The sequence below is a fragment of the Epinephelus lanceolatus genome, chromosome 5, assembly GCF_041903045.1.
Source record: "Epinephelus lanceolatus isolate andai-2023 chromosome 5, ASM4190304v1, whole genome shotgun sequence".
In the NCBI taxonomy this organism is placed as follows: Eukaryota; Metazoa; Chordata; class Actinopteri; order Perciformes; family Serranidae; genus Epinephelus; species Epinephelus lanceolatus.
Window position 1 is genome coordinate 27,564,079 of NC_135738.1, and position 23,147 is coordinate 27,587,225.

The following is a 23,147-nucleotide window of genomic DNA, read 5'->3' on the forward strand; positions in this document are numbered from 1 at the left end:
GCCTGCCGGCTCCCTGGGCTTCCCCCTCGGATGTCAGCCTCAGATGAGGGTGAGAAGAATGACGCTCTGTACAGCCACTGCAAGAAGCCATTCATACAGCCACAGAGAGTGTGTAGCACGGACCCATGGTGGCTGGAACAGAACCAGTACTGATCCAGTCCCTGCTGTCCCAACACTACACAACACCAGTATTGATCTAATCCACGCTGGACAGGTCAGCATCACTGAGACAACACATCCACTGATTCAGCAGGATCACCTCTGGGTCTGACCAACGTAGACAACACAGCCACTGATTCAAGCAGGAGGACTGCTGCAGGATCCTGCTCAATTGGCTCAGTCAACACCTGATGAGAAGGTACATCGAGATACTCAGCTCTCTCCAAGGCTGAATCACCACAGCCTGTCAGAAAGATTGCTATTACTGATTGAACTCTATTAAGGCAACGCAGAGTATCTAACGGAACCGAGCCTGTGTTTACAGGACTAATCTCCGGTCGATCAACAAACTCACTCAACCCGTACTGCTGTAAATTCTTTTCCACTCTGCCCATTGCTTTTGCTGCGTTGAACAGGAGGCCTTATTATAGGTCAGTGGCTGACTGGAGGCTGAGGAACAAACCAAAGCCCCTGGCAGAGCTCACGTTGTTCCCCTCAGACCTGCTCAGGCTCACTGGAGACCAGTGCTGGAGGCCGAGATAGAGAAAGTGGCTTCTGTGCTTCATCCATGCCCAACCTCTCTGGCTTCACATGCCTGTGTGTGAGGCGGACGGCTGGGCCAAGCCAAAGAGCGACCCAAAGAGAATGCTGTGTACTTTGGAATTTTTTTCTCAACCGATGTCGTATGGAAAAAATACCAGTTCAGGAGCACTTAACAGAGTATTTACGCAAAATTGACAAAGATAACACAACTTATTCCCACTTGTGATAAGTTCACATTTTTGAGAGCATACATGATGAATGACTGTGATTTATTCCAAGTCCATCAGACATTGCTACACCAGAAGCCCAAAACATACTAAAAGTGCTCCTGACACAAGAGTGGCTTAGTGCAGCACCCTCAAGGCAGAAGATTAAGAAATCTTCTGGATACTAGCGAGAGTTTACACACTTTTTGGCTAACCTCAAACACACTCCAAGCAAATATTCTATGAGTGCATTATTCATCGTGGAAAAAAAAAATCACTGGGACTGCAATTGTAGTTTCTCCAGCACATCTTAAGTCACAGCTGTCCCCTTATCGAACTGGTCTTTCCTACACTCCATCTCTCTGAGTCACCGTGGGAGCTGGCTGATAACGTCTGACTTGGGCACATCATTTGGATCCTCTTCATGGTGCAGCAAAACAGTATATGCAAGCTGGAGTAATCCTCTTCTCCATCACATGAATCATACTTTCCCTCTCCTTCCTATTTTTACAGCTGCTGCGCATCTAGATCTGCTCAAACACTTTGCTCCTCGGTGACTGAGAAAGACAAGAAACCCAGAGTGTCCAGGACCCAGGTTCTCACAGTCACTCTGCTTCCTCACACTCTCTGCATAAACAACCACCAACGATCCCCTCTTGACCTTCAAGCGCAGGCAAGCATTCATGCCCTCAAATGTGTGTGCGTGTGTGTGTGTGTGTGAGCACAGCACTCCATACACATGCACTTCAGAAAAAAATCTAATCCGAGAATGAGTAATGAGCTACAGGCTCTGTTTTTTCACTTTGATTTAGCTGATTAACTTTAAACCGCAGGAGGCAAAACTAAAAGAACGTGATGCCATGTGAGACCGTCACAAAATCAACACTTGGAGAGCATTAAACAAACATTGAAGTATTGTGTTGACAATGGCCAGCGCTTGAGTCAGAGACAGGATTCAATATATGAGTCACTAAAGACTAAGAGACCATTAGGGATGACCAGAAATAATTGTTTCCGAAATCAGAAATTAGGCTAAGATACACAAAAGTGCTAAGATGTACTTAGTTCATATGACTGAACTTGGAAGTGCTGTTTATCTTTTTTCACTGTTTATATTTTTCACTGTATACTGTTATAATGATGTTTCACATTTCTGACAGCTTGTGAACTCACAATCAATAACACAAATGAAACGACTACAGTGAGCACACTATTGAGTTTTTCAGCTTTCTTTGCTTTCAGACCTACGCACATCAGTCAGATGAAAACATTTCCATTTGCACAGGCCGAGGTAAGGATAGCACACTGTAATTTATGTGTCAACCTCTGTGCGCACGAAATGTGCTAGTGTTGCACCCATGAGCAGCTCTGATGAATAAACCATTTGGCCAGGCTGTTGGGATCGGAAGCGCTGTCACAGTCCATTAGAAGGCTGAGGCAGAGGGGACAAGCTAGGGTCTGTAACCCTGCGCCTTTGACCTCTCAGCTCAGCATCGTGGTCCTAATGCTGCCTTCATGCAGCTCTGCTAGAAAAACTGCCAGTCTGGGCTGCGGTCTGCCTTTTGCCCTTTTGCCCTCACTTCAATTTGTCATGCCAGCATCGCATGCCCGACCATTTGTGTTGGCACAGCTTGCATCTCTGGGGCAGCAGGAAAGCCATTAATCTAGGGCTAGTGGGTCTTTAGGGGCTACGTGAGGACCACTGGTCACCAAAACACACCCTGATCTTGGTCAAAGATGCAGTCAGAAATAGGAGCCATAATTTAAAAATTAAGTTTAAATATTTGAACCTGCAGACACGCTAAATAAATAAGAGCTTTTCACATGTAAAATGCAATTACGTTACGTCTTTGATCCCAATTTCCTGTTCTGTTTCCACTCACTGGGGACTGACTGTCTGATGTATTTTAAATGTGCATTGGATAAGCCTGCTTTTGCATGCAAGCATTGCACATCGCAGACGTAACATAAATGCAGGGCTGTCATATCATGTCCCCTTCATCTGCTACTAAATGAATTTCAAGACTAAGAATTAAATCAACTTCTTTTTGTTTTCACAAAAAATACACATTTGAAGTTCATGCACTAAAAAACTATGTGGAGGAGTTCGTGTGCGCAACAGTTCCAGGAAAGTAAAAACAAATGAACTTATTCCCATCTGATTGGCGTTTTCTCTCCAGAGAGCAGATTCTCTGCATCCCTTATCCTTCCCGCTATCATGCACACATACTGAGGAGTGCAATTAAAATGAAATACAAGGTCGTAAACTTTCAAGAGGACTTAAAATGTTAAAAGCATTGACCAGCTTTAGAGAGCAAAAACACAAATCTGCATTGTGGTGTTTTGAAGGGTCAGTGAAACAAAATGGAAAATCTACCAAAGAACATGCTATTTTATAACTCTGGAAATACCTTTCTTTCTATGGCAAGATTGGCGACCACCATTCCCTCAAAGCAGCAGTGAGAGCCAGCAGGGAACGTGTGAGGACAGCAGCGTGTGTGTGTGTGTGTAATCATGACTTCAGAGTCAAGCAGTCCACACATCACCAGGTCCTGTGCACTTGGCTACAATCTAGGAGGAATTTATGAATGGTGTTAGGCTGGTCAAGGACTTAGCTAGCTCTGTGCTGTTTCGTCTCTCTCAGACTTCTGCTGCTCGAATGACCTCAGTGATGCAATCACTCCACAGACGCCCAGCTGATGTTCCGTTGTTAAAAAAAGAAAAAAGCAGTGGTGGTAGGGGGTTAGCGCCCCTCCTTTAAGTGGGAAAAATGACATCACAGCAGTAAAAAGGCACCCATGATAAGGAATGTGACTTCAGTATATTTGTGTGATCTTGCTCTGGACTATAAGGGTCCATATGTTGTTTATCAGCTGTGTTGGGTAATTGCACTGCTGTGATTGTGTACTTGGCAGCCAATGCTTTGCGCTTTATGTCGTCTGGGTGAATATCTGAACAATATGTAACTGCTGGCAATCGCTGTGTGAGTGTAGGGAAAAGAAAGGGAACTGAGGCTGTGGTAAGGATGATGGGATGTCTTTACTGGCCCCTGCTTAAAGGGACAGTTTGTGTCTTTTGAAGTGGTGATGTATGAGGTACTTATCTTAAGTTAGTGCATGACATACAGTAGATGTCAGTCAGCATGCCCCCAGTTTGGAAGATCAAGCTAGAGTCTGACACGGCAGCTAAGTAATGTACTGCCTGGACATTGTGTGACTTTGGCGTTTAAAAGGGTTAGTTCAGCTTAGTCACACAAGCTCACAAACTAACTGATCGAGGCAGCAGTAGACCAACAGCGAGCTGAAATTAGTGTCTTTGCCAACAGAGTCTGGTGGCTTTGACGAGTGCTAGATGGGGAATTGAAGCTGTTAAGGGCTTCCCCATAGGATCGGGCTGCCTGACAGGAAGATAAAGCAGTGAAAATACTCTCAATATAGAGTAGACTTAAGCTGTTACAGCTTTCTTTTGGGTGTGACTTTTTTTAGGTGGCTACACTGTTTAGCTTCCATGTCAGCAGTCCTGACGCTTCCCAAAACAGGGGGCCTGCCAACAGTCAGCTACTATAGATAATACACTGACAATGGATGAGAACCCTGTACAACCCCAATCTTAAAATCCGAACTATCCCTTTAAGATGGATTGTGAGATCAAAGAAGCTAAGAGTCAGGTCGTTACAATAGGTCAGAGCGAAGGGTGCTGCAGGGTACAATAGATCCACCATGTGATGAGCACAGTGAAACCACCTGGTCGAACGTGTGCCAGATTTGTTCCAAATTGTTCAGAAAGACAAAACTATGGGCGTGTGCAGTCTGGAGAAGTCTCCTACCCTTGGGCAGATGGATGTTAGTGAATAAGGCCAAAGATTGTTTTAGTTTCCGAGGGAGGATCTCAAAATCCCAGAGACAGTGTCTAGTATTTTTAGACCCCGTTCCCCTCTTTGTGAGGCGCTTCTCATGAGACATTGGCGCAAATCACCAAGTCCCCACTGAAAACCAACCAACACTCACCTGTTCCATTCACTTTCCTGGAAGGTACGGGAAAAAGAACAACAGTAACAGAGATGAGGATGACACATCGGGCTGGGTGGCTGGTCGAATTAGGTACAGTAGCAAGTTGTAAGTCAGACGCTGAGACTGGAAAGCAGGGAAGCATTTGAAGAATGGGTGACTATGTGATGTGTGTGTGATTCACTGCTTGTGAGGCGAACCTCTCGGAGAAGGGCCATGTCACCGGGCCCTGTAAAAGGTCCTCTGTTATTCCACATTTCCAAGCACTAGGTGCTTTTATTGCTGCACCAAGACTCACAAAAGCCTTGGGGCCAAATAGGTGTGTAATGGCATTGCATTGAGCCCGGCTGGCTGACGGCGTGGCGAGAGGGAACAGTTGACAACATAGGAGTCTGATCCACTCAGCAGTCCCTAAGGCTTTATGAACTCATTCTCACTCTCTCGAAGATTCATCTGTCCCACATCTTTCCCACCACTCTTCCTTCTTTGCCTTTTTTGCTCTCACTCTGTTATTTCCCTCCCACTTGTGCTCCATTTTCCATCTTAATCCCTCCCTCTTTTCATGTCCCTTTTCTCTCTTCTTTTTGTTTGGTACTCTGCAGCACTTTGACTCCCTCTCTTTGGAGACAGACTCTTTAACAAGCCTGCCCCAGTGGGCAGTAGACAGAAAGGGGAGGTTATTTTTAGATTGTGCACAGATTAAAAGTGGAACGTTTTTCTTCATCCTTGTAAAGACTCCTCTTCCCTCTCTTTCAGTCTGTAATGGAGTTTAGCATCTCTGTGGGGGATCTCGTGTTACCTCCCCCACACATACTCCTCTCTTCCCCTCCGCCAGACTCATCTAACCCCCCCACCATCACCACCACCACCAACACACTCATCCTCTCCAAACACTGACATCATTCGACAGACCATACTCCTTCCTCTGCCTGTGGGGGCTGTTCTGTTCTGTCTGTACAGCATGAAATGGGTGAGTCTCAGCTCCTGTCACAAATCAAGGAGCGGGTGAAAAAAACAAGCTGTCAGAAAACACACATCTGCTGCAGGAAAACAAGCCCGATATATCATTACATGCTCGGTGCAGGCGTCCTCACATGACCTTTTCCTCAGCGTCACTATCACATTAGACTGGTGGTGGCACACACACACACACACACACACACACATACATGCACACAGAAACACACACACACACACTGTTAAAAGGGTGTTAAAAGAATAAATCACATAACTGCATTTGGTATAATTAGGCCACTTCTTTATCCAGGAGTCTGGGAGGTGACGGTTGAGCTTACTTCAGCGTTTTCCTGTCTTGGACCGAAACCAAAGACTGACTTTTTCCTCCCGTCTCCCTCACACACACATGCAGTCAAACACACACACGTCCCCCACCATGTGGATCACCTCATCTCTGGCCTGAACTGGTGAAGTGAGAGGGGGAGACATGCCCCTGTGGGTTTTACTAGTCCTACTCTCGCTGACCCACGCCGGGGTCTAAAGTCGGATACAGCTCCTGTTACTTTCCTTTAATACGGTCCCATTCCTTTGAAAATATTCTGTTTTTAGCATTGCAGCTTTTTCCTTCGCCCTTAATTTGAAGGAGTGTGCTCTTAAGGAGCGGGCGATATTGCGTGGTAGACGGCCTGGCAGGGACCAAGCAGGAAATCTTTCATTAAAACTCACTCAAGGTCCATCATGACTTGAAGCTCTGTGTTAGATATTGAATAATAAGTGACATAGAGCCGCTCTGTTGGAAGGGTTTATAATGCCCTCCATCACAGCCCGGCCAATGAGCCCTGGGAACCCAGCAGTCTCGATAAATCATAGATTAAGGAATAAAATTTTTAAGCTTCTGATTGACGGCTGTGTTTGAAGTTGTCTGTGGGCCTGTGTACACTTGATCAAAGACCTTTTTACCCATGATACTGTCACAATGGAGCCAGAACAAAGTGTGAGCTCGTTGTAGTAAAAGAAGAGTGAAAAATGAGGAGGGAAAGTGATAAAGACAAACCAAAGGAGAAAATGAAGTCTAATCACAGAGCACTCTGGTGAGTTACAGCACATCAAACCACTTCAAATTGCTCCATCTCAAGCGCGCTTTATTGATGCTTTGGGAGCTGCAGTCAGAAAACAAGGAACACATTTTGGCTAATTGTCGATCACACGTAAAAATATCTATGTGGGATATGTTACTTTATCCAAAACATATGGTGCAACTGAGAGAAGCTGCTCTCCAACTGAAATAGACGTATCCAACTGTTTTACCAAAACACTGCCACCCCCGCTCATTCTTATCCTTCCCTTCATCTCACTCACTAGGAAAATCATGGAAAACAAAATGTCAGCAATAATTGTGAACTCCTTCCGTGAAACAGAATATCTGAGGCCAAGCATGTTATTTCATAAGCAGAATGCACATGAGTGCCTCTGGAAATATGAAGAGCCCTATGGCAGTTCTGGCTCAGGCCCAGTTGTTGCTGTAGTTAGAGGGAAACCTGATAGTAATACCTCTCTGCTCTGCCCACCCTCTCTCCCCCCACGCTGAGTCTGTCATTCTAGCCAAAGGAAGGTGCATGGACCACAGTGGCAGTGTAGCATCACACAGAGCCATGAGGATTTAAAAGAGCTGGTCATAGGTGGCAGCATCAGTAGCACCAAAGACTGGGGGTCTGTGTTTATGTCTGGGCATAAGAGAGAAAGACTGGCAGAGGTAGAGAGGAGACAGAAAAGACATTATTCAGAAGCAGAGAGACGATAACATCAGTGATCTCCGCTGACAGTGAGACAGTCCGGGGGATTCCCTAACCCCTCTCCCAGGTGTATGTCTGTGTCTACAAGACAACTAAGCTCCTTAGATGTGTTTAAGCTTCTCAAATAAAAGTACCTGAGAGAAAGAGGCATTTGTGGTCCAGGCGATGATCTGCCTATTAGGCTTTCTATTGTTAGAAGAAATCTGAAAGCCTAAGGTTTCCTTTTTCAGACCTGCAGCAGGAAAAGCCTTTCTGCTCCAGGGCTACAGAGCGTTTATGTTGTTAGCATACCTGGAGCTGTGCCTCCTGCAGAAAACATTCTCATTTAGCCCAGGGAAGTATTCCTTCAGTGGGCCAGGCTGCCAAATACAATGACTGGTAGAGTTGAAAACTAAATATAAATCTTCAAAACTGTTTAATCTTACCCAGTTCTATCCAAAAGATAGCTCTTAAAGGTCTGTGTGCAGGATTAAGGTGCATCTATTGTCAGAAATGGAATACGATATTCACAACTTTGTTTTCATATGTATTAATAAATGGAGTGATGCCTGCGAGCGAGTTCAGGCATTCAACTTGAGCTGCACTGATTCATACACACATGTCATACATCACTATCCATATGTCATCTACAAAACACACCCTCCCAGTTTGGCAGTGTATTTAGGCTGTAAAATCTTCCCAGCTCTCCCTTTGCCTTGCCAATGCCGCTGGTGCCCTGCATCAGTACTGCTGCTTGCCCTTTCAGCCCCACCTCCACCCCAGCATCCACCTGAAGGCTCCAACACCAAACTCTATGATCTGCTGTTGAAATAAAGCTTTAAAACGCGAGCTGTGTGACTGAACTGAAAATAAGAATCTGTTTATATCTACATATGGAGTGGGTCCCCTTCCAGAGTCTGACATGTTGTTCTACAGAAGCCCAGAACAGACAAATCAAACACGGGCTTAGATAGGGCCATTTGCATTTCATGTCGGCACACCGGAGAAGTTTCAGTTGGTTGCAATCTGCAACCCTTAACTGCTAGATGCCACTAAATCCAACAAACTAGACCTTTAAATCCTGCAACTTCTCAACTGCTCACAAGTTACGTTGCAATACGCTGCAAATATGCAGAACTCCTATCCGTTTTATGCCTGTGGAAAAAAATGCTTGCAAAAGAAAAAAACTCCCCAGACTTTATATAGTTTTATATAGTTATCATATAAAACTATGGCATGATGACACGTTTAAGGAATCTGAGCCATATGTGGCGTTCCAGAGTCAACATCCTTATGATAATGCTGTCTGCATTAGGTGATTCAATACTGTGTTAACATGCACAGCCTTCCCAGGGCTACATAAACACCACACAACCCAAAGCTGCACAAACCCACTGCACCTCACACTCATGAGGCCATTGTTAACCTGCTGCGAGTGGATCACTCCCATAATCTGTGGATACATCCGCCTCCACGGTACACTCTCTGATTCTGTTGTATTTACTTGTAACACCACTGTGGCTCACAGGGAGAAGCTCTGTTGGTTTAGCCCAGCTGCACAAGCCCACTCACCAGATCTGACTAAAAATGGAAGCTTTTAAAGGTCATCACATCTAAGAAAAAAAAAAAAAAAAAAAAAGAAAAGTTTGATGTCTTACAATTTACTGAGCAAAGTTGGACTATGTAGTATGAGAAGATGTACACCACTTGGTTTATAAGTGTTTTGTCAAAAAGTTGCTATCCTGGCCTCAAGGGGAACCTGAAGGGCTAATATGGATTAGAAACACACGTATCACCAGCATCGGTGGTCATTTTCGGCCTCAGTGGTTATCTAGGAGCTGATAAAATCTCACAGACTGTCAATCTCACGTCTGACATCAGACGGAGAGTGAAAGAGATTGGCAGACCAAGCCACACTCCTTTGAGTTCCCCGCTGCTTTAACCTCTCCCATCTGCGTCAGCAGTCACACATGGTTCACATAACAAATCCCTTTCTTCTCCTTGGCAGTTTAGGGCTACATACAAACACGGAAATGAGATGTACACTACTGTGCTGAGGCTGAATCTTGAGGGGTGGGCACTAACTTTCTACTGCAGAGATATAACCAACAGATAGCAACGGGAAACCACATGGGGCCATTTAAACGAAAACATATGGTAGGTGTGTGTAGACATGGCTGCACACACACACACACAAACAAAGCCAAACACAAACAAATATAAATTCTCTCACACATACGTAGATACACAAACTCAGTTGGTCAGCTGTGTTGATGGAGATGACCATTCTGTAAAGTCCAGAAAGTCAAGAAGGTTCAGGCAGAGTAAAGGAGTCTACATGAAACTTAACCACTGTGGCAGGAAGCTAAACTTTGCCTCTAGGGCTGTTTTTATGTTTAAATGAGACTTTATTTCTTGGATAGATAGATTTCCTGTTTTTGTAATCAGTGAAATAATTATTTACGGCCTGGCAAAAGTGTGTGTCTGCTTACGACGATCGGTAAATTTTACATGAATAACCTGATTTAGTGTTTCCCTTTTTGATCCCTCTAGATTTACAGCTTCCTAAATATAAAAGCAAAAGGAGAATCCAGGATACTAACAGCAAAACTGAATAAAATAATGAATAAAGCAAAGTAAAGGTTCGTTTCATTCAGCCTGACACTCCCCTCAAATGACAATGTTTAGCTTTAATTTAAAATGAAGTTTGTCATTACTCTACCCCGTCACTTCACCCATCCGTACCTCCCATTTCTACAGCCCAGCCACCTGTTTCAGCCCTATAAAAAGTGAGCGCATTACCCTTGAAAAGTGACTGTTTAGCACTCAAAGAGTTTGTGTGAACATACTACATCTTTTCCCCAGACTTATAGCTCTTTTTCTGTTTAATGCAACTTTGCAGCACAAAGTCATCTCGATCCACCCTCGTGTGAAGGGAAATGGACGAATGTGTGGGGAATGTAGACAGCCAGCCTTTTAAAGAGATGCAGACTGTCTGTACTGTAGATCAAGATAGAGAGACCGCAGATATTTCTGTGGAGACTTTGGCACTAACTGAAGAAATATGAAGCAACTAGTCTATTAATTTGCCAAAAATAAAATAAATCCAATCCAGTTTGGCAAAATTTGCTTCCAGAATTAAGAATTAATTGTAACAGCTCACATTCCCACGCAGTGTTAGCCTACATGTTAATCTCTGCAAAGGTTTGTGAGTATGTATGCTTGTATGCATTAGTTTTAGTGTGTGGGTGGCGGTTGAGGGAGTTCACAAACATGCACGCACACACACACGCACACACACACACCCTCCCCCTTCCCTAAAACAGACTCTGTGAATGTTTGGCTGTGCCAGCTGTGTGAGCTTGAGGCTGGGTGTGGGGTGTATACAATTGTCTGACAGACTGCATGGTGTGTATACACATAGTCATAAACAGAATCTAGAGCGGAAGCACTGATCACCTAGATGTGCCTGACCTTATGACCCTGGGGCTGAACTGTTATGCTTTCACTGTCTTCCCTTGGCCCATACAGCTGGACAAAACATTGGGTGATGCTCTGAACCACAGCCAGAGAAAGTGTTTGAGAGATTGTGTGAGTCTGTATGTGAGACAGGATACGCGTGCGACAGAAATTTCCCGATTTCATCTTTACTGTTTATGCTCTTGTATGGAAGTAAATATAAATGATCCAAAAGTCTGTTTGCGTGTCTGCGAATGCAAGTGTGCAAACATGTCTGCGTCCAAGTCTTTGATGTTGACCACAGTGGCAATGCACTGTAGTGAACTTTGAGCTTGGAGAGAGAGAGCCACATTTTTGTGTCAAAAACATCTGCATTTATATATAACTACTCTCAAAACACAAGAGCAGAATTATATGTGTGCTGCCAAAAGTGGGAAAACTCATTCTGCGTTGCCAACTTGTTTGGAGAGGAACTCCGTAAATATCCTTGGAATAAAACGCCAACAGCTATGGCCGAACACCTGAGAGAACAAAGCAGCTCACCTGGATTTTCAAGGCCGTCATACCACACAGGTGAGGCAAGCAATGCTTTTAAAAACATTCAAGACCCTGTTTTCTTAGGATGACAGTTTTATCTTCAAACCTGAGGGATCCTCACCCTCAAAACACACGTGGCTGAGTGTCTAAGAGCAACAAGGATTTTGGAAAAATAACCGATCGAATGCTAAGCATTGCAGCACCTTTTGCACTGGCGGGTCACTCAGAGGCCACAGAAAGAGAAAGAGGCTGTCTGATGACTTTATTATCCGAACGCTGCTTCCCCTCTCTGTGTCTGTGCGTGCGTGAGTACGTGTACATGACTGAATGGAAATACGCTCATCGTCTGCTAGCACTTCATGTCATTCCAGCTTTCAACTCCTGAAGGGCCGAGAAGCCACTGTGAACTCCTTGAGCAAACACTGTGGGGCAGGGAAAAGGAACAGAGAGGGACGGAGATCTAGCAAACATGCCCGTTTGAACCGGAAATATTCAGCTGGGTTAGAGCTTATAGCTGTTTGAACCAGAGACACTAGAGAGGACCTGGCAAATATATGTGTGTTTGAAGGCCAAACAGTGTTGAAGGCAGAGCTCCCATGGGGAATCTAACAGTAGAGCCTGATAGTCAGCTGCTGCTGACTCTCCACCATGCTGACAGTTTAAATAAGATGGCACAATAAGCTCAGTCATCGAGGAAAAGATCCCCTCATCTCCACGAAGAAAAGGTGCCCTTCCCAGCTCCCCTATAGCTGGGAGACAATGGATTCTTTCGTCTTCAGGGTGGTGCAGCATACACATGCACGTACCCCGCACACTGAGAGACACACAGAGAAAAAAGTTCATTATCCCATTCTTCAATGGCATGAGGTGCCAGGTTCATTGACTGACAGAGCTAATTAGAGAGGCATGGAAGTTTGGGCAGCATGTGACTCCTCTGACCCATAAAAAAGCTGTCATGTTTGTTGGTTCAATTGAGGGCATCATCTTTTCATTTCATCTAACTATGGTATCAAGTTTCCTCAGTTATACCATAAACAGCCATAATGCAAGCTTCAAATAAAACCAGTATTGTTTCTTCGTATGAGTGGCAGATTATTCCAAATAATAGTGAAACTGAGATAACTTCAGTAAACCCGGTGGGCGAGGTGAGATAAAACAAAACCAACATTTTTTTTCATCCTTCTGGCTTTTGTGAAAAGTGGTGCCTCCTCTCTGAACCTTTTCAAAATGACATGTCTGTCAACACTTAAAATGAATGTGGTCATCTGTCCATGACACAGATTGCTGTGCCACGGATGACAGTCATCAGTAGTCCTAGACAGAAGCTTTGAAGTGAGACCACACTGCGCTCCTTTCCACCCAGTTCTCATGGCTTTCCCTTTAAATAGAGCATGACATCAGACTCGACGCAGGTCTACCGGCCCGAGCCCAAAACAAATGTGTCCAAACAATGCCACATCTGGAGCAAAACGCAGGAGTGAGAGGGGAAGAGCAGGAATGTAGCGGAAAAGGGGTTGAAAAAGGGAAAGCGGTTCTAAAGCTGTTTAGCTCTAGGACCCTGGCCAAGGCGTCTGGGGATGTGCCTGAGCTATAATTTACTGGTGATTTCCCCTAGCTTCCCTCCCCCCAACGACCTGATGTCACTACTGCAGACCCAAGCATCAGACAGAATAAATACAGCAATGTCTCTTCTTGTCTATTTAAATCACAGTACATTGAAGAGTCCACTGCGTTCCAACAATATAGACTACCATCAAACAACTTTAACAGACACCCACCAACCGCTGCGTTTCTCATATGGTGGTAACCCACTTTACAAAGAACTTCAGAGAGCAAAGCAACTTCTTGTTTGATTTGTCTCATTCCTCTGACTTCCCTGTGCAGATGCAGGAGGAGGTCTTCAGAAAGTCTTCTCAGACAGCCTGTTCTTGTTGTCACTGTCAGAAGCAATCAGAGCTGCTGGGTCTGCATTCACGCAGCAGAAGGAGCAGAGGAGCAGGCAAATATTCAGGCCAATTTTCTGCCTGTTGGATAAAGTGTCTAATAAACACGTGGCGGCTGATCCAACAGTTTGTCGGTAGACACATAGTACCCCACCTACAATCTGACAGATACTTGGATTTATAGTCAAGAATGCATACAATGTACGCAACAATACACGCTTACACGTACATGCACACGATTAACACACATATATATCAGTCTGCAAGTCTGCGAGTGGATCTGTGTGGGAGCTCTCGGGGCTCTTTAGATTGAAAGTGTGACCTGACAAAGAGAGACGTACGGTAGGATGGAAACTATGCTTAATGTGTCCTGTTTGAAGGGGAGGAAACAGATAGGGAGGAATAGGAGGACTGGAAGGAGGTGGGGAAAGAGCTCAAATGATGGAACCAGAGGGACTCTCCTCTCCCGCAAGTCATGTGTTTTACATCTGCACTGCAGTAAGTCTGCTAATCTGAAGAAACCTCAGCCTCCAAATCCTATCTGCAGGCCCAGTTGTGGGTTAACTAGGTGGTCAGTAAGAGTGTCACCAGCTGGAGAGGGCAACAGAGAGGATGGGGGATGAGCTGACTGATAACTGTAAAGCATCTTCTTATTTTAAAGGCCCAGATGAGACCATTTGTGCTGTAAGTAAACAGGTGCTCAGGGAGCTGCCTGGTCGAAAATAAGAGGGAGACAGCAGAGCTGAGCAAGAGATAGATAAAGCCAGCTCCAGCAGTTCAACGTTCAGCATTCCGACATTACAAAGGCCATGGCAAACAAAATATTTTCGAACTGATGCATTATAGAGGATGCAGATAAAAGGAACACAAAAGCAAAAGTATAGGTATTATAATTAATAAACATTTAACTATGTGCATATAGACAGTTATGGGAGTCAGAATTCAAATAACAGCCCAGTTGCCAGAGGAAAATGTTGGCATTGTACGAATCTGCAAACCACAAATAAGTTAGATTTGCACATTTCATACATATCATATGAACACTTCTAACATGATATATAAGCTGAATTGACGTGTCATCTAGGCGAGATATCTGCCAAGCTGCAGACCACTGTTTGGGACCGACAAACAACAAAACCGGTAGTGATTTAGCGAGTCATTGCGATCCATCACTGTGCCTTCAGTGGCTTTTAAGGCACTCTCTTGATGAGACATGGCTGTGTTTCCTGCCAGGATAGTAGCATAAAAGCGATTGTTTTTTACAAAGACATTGCTGCTTTTCCTTCTGGGATTGTGCCCCCAAAACTGGATATTTTAAGCCAAACTTGATCTTGTCCTAGCCATAAGCAATGGGTTTTTGTGCCTAAATCTAAACACACATTAACCACAGCGTTGTTTAAAAGTCATTTTAATGTATCTGCTCCATAATAACATACAAATGTCAAACATCTGTGGTTTGCATTGAAATATACAATGCCAGCATGTTTTCTGGTGACTGGGATGCAATTAATCATCCAGCCATACCCTCATAGCTTAAACAATGAAAACCATGTCATCTGTCTATTCAAATTAGAGACATTTCCAAGCCATCAGTGTGTAGGGCATGAAAATCCGTTCAGAAGAGGCATGATGGGAAAGAAAGCTTCGGCTAACACTATGGACTTTTCTGTCATCAGCTCTACCAAACAAATATTTAATTCATACCACAATTTATTTACTGTAGCAACTAGACAAAAGCTCATTAATTTCTGCGGCATGATCCCTGATGTGAATCTAAACAGAAGCATTGCCCCTCCATCTAAATACAAAACATGTGACTGTAACTTGCTACCACTCTTAAACTGACAGGACTCATACACAGAGAGCTTCCCTTGCTGTTAAAAGTTTGTTTATGTCGGTAAAGTTTGTAAATCAAGAATTAACACAGGCCTATATTTTCCGTTATGGTCAGCTGAAACACAAAATGTTGATTTTTAATCATGAAGGCAACTCTTCAATTATGTATTTAAATTTAGCTGAAAATTATATGGGCAAAGAAATTAAGGTTTGGCTTACTAATGTCTTTATTGAAAAAAAAAAAAAAAGATTTCACCACCAAATCCAATGTTCTCAAAGTTTCAGTGACTGGGAGCACATCTGGAGAGCCTGTCAAATGCAATCTAGATCTGATTATTTATTATACGTTCAAACTCATGCCAGTCAGGCATATATGACCACGTTAGGACATTATGTCTTTCCTTTGTTTTTTCCCCTTGTAATTGATCACATTAAAGTTGCAACACTTTCCAACTGTTTCTTTCCCTAATCCAAAAAATGGAAGGAGAGGAGTGCTGTTCCCAGAGGCCACATCACAAATCTTTTTTGCAATTCAGAATGATAGAGTAGTGTGTGTTTCCCTGGGGAATATCTACAGCATGTTGATGCCAGCTGTCAGTAAACTTTAAAGGGAAACAGTATGGTATGGCAGCCTCTTCACAGTTTCGAGTCAAAAATGTTGTTTCTTTGATAAGTCAATAACCAGTCTGACAATTAGCTTAACTTAACGCCTTTTAGAATATTTGAGCGAGGCAACAAGTTTAAATCTACAAATCACTGCTAAGAAAATGTTGACTAGATTTTTCATCACTGACTACATCAGTGTGCAATGAGCAAATTATGATCATGGGATAAACTTCATATGTGTGTCGGCATTTTGTCTGTATCTATAAGACCTCTTTGGTGACTGCTCCTGAAAGTGCTTGAAATAGTACATTTATATATTTGTATAAGGGCGCTGACACACCAAGCTGACAGCCATTAGTCAGTGTTGGTCCACTGGTAAGTGTCTGTCACGGGTTTTTGCAGTGAGTCTGACACTGTTGGCACTAGTCGACCCTTTTTGGCATTTTTTGGCTGCATTTTGGCATGTTGAATCGGTGCTGGAGCCCTGTGGAGCCTATCACTAAGTGAAATCACTCTGACTGGCAGTTCAGCTCTGCACGACTGGAGAAATGAAAGTGAGGAAAGCAAACAAACGACTGAAGCCAAGACAGCATGAGATCTAGACAAACTTGTTATAATTAAGTAAAACTATGTTTTTAGCCGCACTCTTTAGCAGAAATGGTTCATAATTGTTTGTATAACTGTTCGTCGGTTCATGGTAAATACCCTTTCTTCTCTGAACATCGGGTTGTGTTATTAATATGCTAACTGGCTAACTAGCATTGTGAAACCATCCTGTCCATCTTGCTCTCATGCAGGTGCAGAACTTTTATGCTAACTCATTGATGGCTGTAAACTTTGCGCCGTGTTCAAGTACAAATTTTTGGCCGAGACACAGGCGATGTGAGGCCATGCAACAGTTGGCCTTCATCGCAATTAGTTCTCTGATGTCGGTTTGGTGTGTTTGGGTCTTAAGTCTAGATGAACGCAGCAGTGACTGTTGCAGAGGGTAAATACTGCGTGTTGAAGACGAGCTGGTTTAAATGTTGCCAGGAAACCCAAAAATATCATATAATTTAACCAATAAGACGCATTTTCATTCACTCATCTCATCTTAAAATACATCTCAGCCAGTTATTCAGCACCATAACACTGGTGATGAAGGGCAGATTTAACCACTGACATATGAGTATTATCGTCTGAGGCTGAGGTCGCTGTTCAGCTTTCACTACTGAAGGCTAATGAAAGTCAGGAGCAAGACAGAGAGGTCAGAGGTCATGACCCTATCACTCCACATGGGAATTAAGGGATGAATAACCTCCCAGATCTTATGTAACCGTAGTGACTGGTCTGGACGGTACCTGCTGAGCTTATAGTAAACCAACCTTGTAGCCATTATCATGCTCCTTAGACACAGAAGTAGGTTTAATACTCCAAGAGAGTAGGCACTTAGTCACCGTATCCTGCTGGGGGGATTATGATTAATATTCTTTCGTAAGTTAAGATGAAAATACAAATGTGTCTCTCCTTAGAGTGTTATCTTTCTGTTCACACTTCAGTCTCCACACACTCTCTCTGGTTACAGTGAGGTCATCCAGCCTGCATACATTCTCATCACAGAATCCCTGTGGATGTTTCCTTTGAAGACTCACCTTAACCAAGACCTAATGTTGCAAGTGTTGATCTTTCCATATTTCTCTCTCCTGGTAATCATGCATGCCTGAGTGTGGTGGAAGAGCAGGGGGGGGGGACGACAGTGCAGGCTTTCAGGGAATCTAGAGTTACATTAATGTGCAGTAGGTAGGAGGTGGTAGCGGGGTCAGGGGTCACGGTACCCTTAACAAACACTGGAGCCACCCAGTGAGGAAGTCAACAAGAGATGCTTTCCCCTGCAGCTCCGCGAGCCCTAGCAACAGCAGCTGCTGGCAAACATGTGTGTGACAAATGTGCCATCTGAACCAATGATAGGGTCTCAATCATCACCATATGGGGTTGCCTCACAAACATATCACACAAACACAGCAGAGAGGCTGGGAGATAGACTGCAGGGGGTGAAGAGAGACAGAGGAGGGGGAGGCAGCAGAGACAGCAGACACAATAAACGGTAACGAGGCAGATATTGCTATGTCAAGTATCATTCATATGTGAGTGCAGCCGCATAGAAAATAATTGTCTAAAGGCTTTCTGGTGGGCTGATTGCAATGCAGGCACTCATAGCTGGCCAGACAGCTTCAGTGGGGTTAAATGTTATGATGACTCCCTGCTGGGAAAAGCATGAGAGATGCTGCTGTTAGTTGGACTGCAATCCAGCAGGTTTTACTGTGGGGTCTACTGTTGCCCTTTGGGGCTTAATGACCAGAAAACAGTCTAATGATGACTTCCTTCTGCCGTTCTATCCCACTAAAATCCCTCTTTAATACACAGTGTCCTGACTGACGGACCAGATGAAGCCAAACTGGAAATTCACACGCATAGCACTGCTTTCTTTTTCTCTTGGTCCCCTTCAGAGGAATTTTTATATCATTTTCTATAACCCCTGATGCTTCATCTGCAATCACCTCCAAATCTACATTGTAAAGTACCCGCAATGTTTTCAATCAGTCCTCTTGATTCTCCACACTCTCATTTCATAATTCTATTTGCCTCAGCCTTCTGTCTGTCCTCTATCTCATGCTCTTTTTGTATTTTCCTCTCTCTTTCTCTCCCCCTCGCCAGCTCTGGAAAGTACATTCACACAGTTCAACAGTGACACAAGGACCGTCTCCTTCATGGCAGACCATGCTTGTGTTTTTTCAATTAAGCCAGGCTCCTGTACACTATTCATTTGGGAAACCATAATTCTCATGGCCCAGCAGAAACTAATGGAAAGTCGCTTAGGTTTTTTTTTCCGGGAGAGGTATCGGAAAGACCCGTTCCCCAGAAGCGTGCCTGACTAGTGGGGATGGAGAATAAAACCGTAGGAATACTGTCTACGAGAGTGAGGGAGGTGTTGATAGGAGGTGAAGGCCTCACCGAGGGGTATCAGGGTGCAAGAACTCATGGGGTGACTAGGAGCAGGAAGGAGGTGAGTGAGAGAATACAGATGGATGGATTTCCAAGGGAATGTGGATGAAAGTGAGTGAGTCGCAGGCCGGATCTGAATTGCCCAGCGGGGAGGAGGACAGATCCACTGAAATCACTTCAAAGCCTGGTGTCACTGGGCTGCAGATGAGTACAGACTGTCTCCTGTCCTATTTTATTTACAGAGATGAGCCCCAATAGCCTGTTGCATCCTTCTGCCTTAAACAGCAATCAGCAGTGCAAATAAATATCTCCCCACGTGTCCACACGCATGCAGGTGCAGCAACACCGCACTGTATGAGATTTAACAGCTCATTTAAAATTAGGGGGTAGTGTCACTGTATGGCAGTATATTACACTAGCACTAGCCCAGACCAACAATAAAAGTCAACAGTGAGACCGTAAATTTGCCTGACAACAAAAACATTTGTGGAAACTAAAGGATTTATCAGAGAATATCCACTTCCAGTCAACTGTTACTAAAGTTCCCATCCCATAACTGATATCCCATCTTCCTCTTTCCAGAATGTCTCAGCCCCAGTCTGACCCTCATCCTTGCCTGACCAGTAGGAGCCATTTGTCACCATTAACATAAACCTTTCAGTGAATGCTGACTCAGTCTGCATTCATACTTAAACAATGTAGGAAATGTGCAAACACACACATATGGTAGATTCATGTGTGCATGCTCACACATGCACAAACACACACCTACCTACCACTGCACATACAGTTATGTGCACACACATACACATGCACGTTCAAAGTGGGAGGGGCCTAATCCGGACAGCCCCCATTACACCCCCCACCCCCCACCACAACAATCAACAGAGACAGACAGACAGTAAAGGGGAGCAGTGAAAGAGAGAGACAGGCAGGAGCAGCACAGGAGAAGGACACAGTCTCAAGTCTTACCTCAAGAGTAATGCTGTGGAGCCAGTACAAGGGAAAGCCTCATGACTGTAGCGGTCTCTCTCAGACTCGGTCTCTTTGTATCTCTCAGCTGTGGGAGACGGGCACTGACGCACAGGCAGCACAGCGCAGAGCGGAGGGACGCTCGGCACACTTTACAGGCAGAGAAAGCAGTGGAGCCACGCAGACCCCGGGCCCGTCCGCTCACACTCTGCCTTCTGAGGATGAAAAGAGAAGACTTCATTACCAGCTGCAGACCACGCCTCCACCCCTCCAGTCTCCCTCCTCCCAAGCCCTCTCTCCCTCCCTCCCTCCCTGCCTCCCCTCCTCCTTCACTACCTTCCCTTCCACACTCCCAGCCAGTAGCACGCTCCAGGGCCTGTCCCAGCCAAGAAAGGGGGAGCAGACTGCCAAAGAAAACCTCCCATCCCACCGGCTGCCAGGGCTGTGCAGTGCACAGAGAGAGAGGGACAGAGAGAGATGAGGAAGGACGTAAAGAGACAGAGAGATGGTATAGAGCATATGGTTCAAATCCACAAACTGTAACTTGTTTTGAAATCTTTAGTACAATGCCTCAGAGTTGTTTCAGCTTAACAGTTTTGCCAGCGAAGCACTAAAAAATAAGTACAGAAGGATGAAGTGTGTGTGTGTGAGGGATGGGAGGTAAAATGAAGAAGGAAAGCAGAGGGTGGAGAATTAAATTTGGACCAAGTGAGGAGTCTGAGGCAGCAGAGATTCACTTAGGAGAGAGGGGGGAGACAGACAGAGTGAAGGACACAGACATGCAGGCAGACGGAAAGAAAAACACAGACACACTCGGAGAGAAATACACACAGCAGAACGGATGATCAATCTGACAGTTTTAGGGAGAAGTGCAAAAAGAGACGAGACACATTTAACCAGGGGTTGCTGGAAGTTCTAATTAATACCTACTGTAAGAAAAGATCACATCAAAAGACTGTCGCTCAAGAAGAAGTGTTGAGTCCTAGGGGGTGGGGACAATGTCTGTCTCTGTGTTTGTGTGTCTATAAACCTGTCTCTAAGTCTCACCAACTCGTCCCAAACGGCTAGCATTGTCAACACCCAAAATAAGGATGACAGTTTTTGTCCATCTTCAGACTGTCGCTCCCCTCCTTCTCATCCTCTCTGCCTTTTTCTTCTTATGCCAAAGTGAACTCTCTCCCCATCAGACGGGGAAAATAGGCATAAAAGCACTAGCTGTTTACTGTCTGTAATTATGAGGGGCTGGGTACGCACAACCCAGGCAAGCTCTGCTCCCTGCCCCCAGTGCCACCACACACAAACCTAGCTCTACCAAGTCTGCCAGCTTAAACCGAGCCATGGCACAGGCGGAGAGGTGCAAAGAAAAAGACGGGAAGAGTAAAAACGCCAAGTTTAAAGTTTCACATCAACTTGTAATTAGGAAAAATGTGTCAGCAAAGGGGATTTCACTTGACTTCAGAGAGAAACAGACACAGCACAGTAGCCTATATTCTACACAACTTAAAGTTACGGGTTCACTGGAGGTCAAACTGAAATGTAGGTCCTTGACATGAAATGGCAAAAAAATGAAAGTTCAAAGTAGTGTTTTCCCCAGGAATCTGAGAGAGCTAATCTGCTGGTGAATGCTGTAGGTCAGGCTCCAGTGCATAGAATGACAGTTGGGCCTTGATCCTGCTGAAAATTAGAAAGAGACACCACCGCAGCACATCACTACGTCCACCAGGACCACCACTACTGCATATGGTGTTCCGTTTGAAGTACTTTCACAGAAAAAGAGAGTCCTGGCTTCAAATAAAGTTACACAAGCCTAAGATACAGTAGTAGTTTCTTGATGGCTCAACAGGAATAAGCAAGAGAAACACTGTACTCTAAACCAACATGAAGGACTGGAGGATTGCACAGAAAGGAGCAAAATGACCAAAACGTCTGTGTGATGCAGTAAAAGAGGGAGGGTTTTTTTGGCAGCACTTGATGAGGTAAGCAGGAATTATACAGATCTCTGGCGATCCCCCACACTAGCATTAACACCTACACAGACCCTCTCTGTGGCATAATGGTGTCAAATTTACACAGGTCCACAAAACAGTACTTAGGTTATAGGCTGCCTTCATTGTAGGCGGTGAAAGCCGGGGCTTGGGGATGGGGTTTGAGTCTGTTGGAGTGGGTTAGTCCATGGACGACAGAAAAAAGGGAGACAAACTCATTTTAGTACTCTTCACTGCTAAGAAACACTAATCCTCCAAAAACCAGAGCCACGGGCAGCCCTTCTGCGGTATTTTATGTCTTTAATCTGGGGCTTTAGTGACTGAAAAAAAAAAACAACTAATCCAACATCTGAAAGCTGGTGTTTGTTTACCGCCTACCGTGTGATCAAGTGTTGTCATTACCATAACCATAGTAAATAGATAAAAATAGCACTAAATGTCCATATAATAAGAAACATTAGAAGAGTAATGACAGGCTGTCAGCCACAAATAGCAGCAATAGATGTGATTGCATTTCAGGATCTTAAACTAGGATTTAGGACTGAGGGGGAATTTACTGAGAGGACACAATATTCTGTCCAGCCACTAGGGGTTGAGTTGAGCTGTAATGTACATACAGTCCATTTACAGACAGGGATAAGGGAAAGTTTGGCCCAACATCTCTCTCCTCTCACTCTGCTCCCTGTTTCTGTTTTTGGGAGGATGAACCTTTGTGCCTCTTGATTTCATAACTGAAGTTACTGTACCTTCCTTTTTCCAGAGAGATCCTTTTTACAAGGAATTCCTCACACATTTGTTTCAATCATTCATTTAATCTGGTACACACATACGTCATTTCATTTCATTTTAATTCACCCCAAAGACCCCGAAAGACAGACAGGCTGCTTGTGTAATGAGAATCCCCAGTGCTGCTCAGTGCAGATTTCAATAAAAGGTCTTCAAGCTTGAATAAAAGAGAGCTGTATCACACCAGGAAATGTCATCCTGACTGCCTTAATCCTAAAAGGCCAACATTAAATATCAAAGTAAAAGGCTATATGGGTGAATATCTAAACACCACTGGGTTATAAACACCCTTTATGCAGAGCAGGCTGGGGGAAGAACAACACCATCACCTCACAGGAACTTTAGGTTACAGAAAAGCCAAAACAGGCTGCCTCTGTGATTGGATTTCAAAAGCAAA

The 23,147-nt window shown here is 44.4% G+C and overlaps 1 protein-coding gene across 2 annotated transcripts in view; it reads right to left on the bottom strand.

Moving 5' to 3' along the window:
- The window catches only part of znf469 (zinc finger protein 469), a 241,555-nt gene that overhangs the window by 24,557 nt on the left and 193,851 nt on the right, over window positions 1–23,147 (bottom strand). For both annotated transcript variants that reach the window (XM_033635176.2, XM_078168009.1), the window contains one exon: window positions 19,980–20,194. The gene's annotated coding sequence lies outside the window, so the exon portion shown is untranslated. The remainder of the gene's footprint in view (window positions 1–19,979; window positions 20,195–23,147) is intronic.